Source organism: Myodes glareolus, chromosome X (assembly GCF_982192425.1).
Source record: "Myodes glareolus chromosome X, mMyoGla1.1, whole genome shotgun sequence".
In the NCBI taxonomy this organism is placed as follows: Eukaryota; Metazoa; Chordata; class Mammalia; order Rodentia; family Cricetidae; genus Myodes; species Myodes glareolus.
In genome coordinates, this window is record NC_142053.1 from 63,465,141 (window position 1) to 63,467,853 (window position 2,713).

Below are 2,713 nucleotides of genomic sequence, written 5' to 3' on the forward strand. Positions count from 1 at the left end.
TGAATATCCACACCCCTACTACAAAAGCACCCAATATGTAAAAGAAACATTACTAGAACTCAAAGCATACATCAAACCCCACGCTCTAATAGTAGGAGATTTCAACACTCCTCTTTCACCAATGGACTGGTCAACCAGACAGAAACTTAAGAGAGAAATAAGAAAACTACCAGACGTAATGAACCAAATGGACTTAACAGAAATCTATAGAACATTCCACCCAAACAGAAAAGAATATACCTTCTTCTCAGCATCTCATGAAATCTTCTCAAAAATTGATCACATAATTGGTAACAAAGCAAACATCCATAGATACAAAGAAATTGTAGAAACCACCTATGTACTATCGGATGACCATGGAATAAAGTGAGAATTCAACAATTCTAACCCCAGGAAGCCTACAAACTCATGGAAACTGAACAGTCAACTAATGAAACACTACCTGGGTTAAGGAAGAAAGAAAGAAAGAAAGAAAGAAAGAAAGAAAGAAAGAAAGGAAGGAAGGAAGGAAGGAAGGAAGGAAGGAAGGAAGGAAGGAAGGAAGGAAGGAAGGAAGGAAGGAAGGAAGGAAAGAAAGAAATTAAAGTCTTTCTTGAATTCAATGAAAATAAAGACACAACATACCCAAACCTATGGGACACTATGAAAGCAGAGCTAAGAAGAAAGTTCATAGCACTAAGTGCTCACATAAAAAAAAAATAAATAAAAAATAAAGGCGGCGGCCGCGCCTGCGCGCTGAGGGGGCGGGGTGAAAGGTCACAGCGCGGCGTGGGGTCTGGCTGGAGGCAGCTGCAGGCAGGAGCCCAGTGTCCCGTGTGTACGTGTGGCGAAGCAGAGGTAGCAGCGAGGCGGCGGACCTTCCCACGTCTCCCTGGAGCTTAGGGGCCCGGCTTGGCTTCCGTGGCCTCCTCGGCCCCTCGGTGCCCTTTCCCTCCGCCGAGAGACCGGCTTGTGGGGTCGAGTGGCCTGAGTGCAGGGCGCGGAGTGCTCCAGGCGAGGACGATGGCATTGGTCGCGGCTGTACCGATGGCCTCAGCAGGCGGGGAAGATGAAAGGTAGCCGGATCAAATTGGGGGATGTGACACCACACAATATTAAACAGTTGAAGAGATTGAACCAGGTCATCTTTCCAGTCAGCTATAATGATAAATTCTACAAGGATGTGCTAGAGGTTGGCGAGCAAGCAAAACTTGCATATTTCAATGATATAGCTGTAGGTGCGGTGTGCTGCAGGGTGGATCATTCACAGAATCAAAAGAGACTTTACATCATGACACTAGGATGCCTTGCACCTTACCGAAGACTAGAAATAGGAACTAAAATGGTAAATCATGTCCTAAACATCTGTGAGAAAGATGGCACTTTTGACAACATCTATCTGCTTGTCCAGATCAGCAATGAGTCAGCGATTGACTTCTACAGGAAGTTTGGCTTTGAGATTATTGAGACAAAGAAGAACTACTATAAGAGGATAAAACCTGCAGATGCTCATGTACTTCAGAAAAACCTCAAAGTCCCATCTGGTCAGAATGCAGAGACACAAAAGACAGACAACTGAACAAATTACAAATGAACTTTCTTGCACTTGCTTGTCGTCAAATAAAGACCCATTGATTCCCCTCCCCCTTTTCTTCAGCTTTCCTCCCTTGTTATTCTTCCTTTCTCTCCTCTTAAAGTTTTTAATAATTTCAAGAACTCTTAAACATGATCATGTTTGGATTGTTTAGTTCTCTTATTTTTGTGAGGTGGTTAGGTTGAAGGCAGGAGAAGATAGGTTTGTATACAGTTAAGATGTCCCCAAAATTGGGTGTCAGATGATTGCAATTTTTAGCTAATTTTTTAGCATCCTGCTTTCACAATATTGTTTATTTCAAAAGACAAAAAGAAGCAGCAGCAATATCTTGTTCTCTAATTCATAGACAAGCTTAGTGTATTTGTGGTACTTTGAGTATTAAAGACTATCTGTGGGATGCTATTCCCTGACATTGCCTTCACTCCACCTTTCGTCCTTCAAGCACTCTCAGGAGTTGGACCGTTGTTACCCTTGTGAGAAAATACTAAAAAACTTATTTAGGTTTAAAAGCAGTTTTCTCTCTATTTGCTGATTCCTGGGGCAGCTTGTGTAGGTAGTATTAGACTTTGATCAAAGTATTTGAGTTGAACTGCTATTTAGCTGATGAGTGGCTTGCTTGTTAGCAGATGTTCTTTGTTTTGGTTTGTTTTTTTATTTTTTTACTTCTTTCATGCTGTTAATCTTGTTACTAGAGGCATTAACTTGTAGAGTATGGGCTGGTGAAATGAACTGTTTCAATATCCCAGCTAGAAATATGGCCTTTAACTGACCTAAAGAAAATTGTTATAATTGGTTTTCTTCTCTTGTGTTTCAGTAAGCCCAATAATAGTGTAACCTTATAAATGAAGTTATGTCCTTATAAGCCAGTACCCCTAAATAAACCTGAAGCAAGTGTTTTCTCTTGGACATACAAAATTACATAAACAGTTTAGATGGACTTGTAACACTTTAAGTGTATTTAATGTCAACTAATACAGATTGTTAAGTGTGAGCATTGAGTGTTGATAATATATGAAAGAATTTCTAGACAGTATTTTTGAAAATAACATTGTTATGCTATTGCTTATCTGTTGAAGAATATCCCAGATTTGCTTACACTCTGTGCCTATAATGTTGAGTTTAAAGATTTGAAATAAGAGG

The 2,713-nt window shown here is 40.3% G+C and overlaps 1 pseudogene; it reads left to right on the plus strand.

The window, feature by feature from the left end:
* Positions 1-1,002: 1,002 nt before the first annotated feature.
* Positions 1,003-1,600, plus strand: LOC125389331 (N-alpha-acetyltransferase 50 pseudogene; annotated as a pseudogene).
* Positions 1,601-2,713: the final 1,113 nt, after the last annotated feature.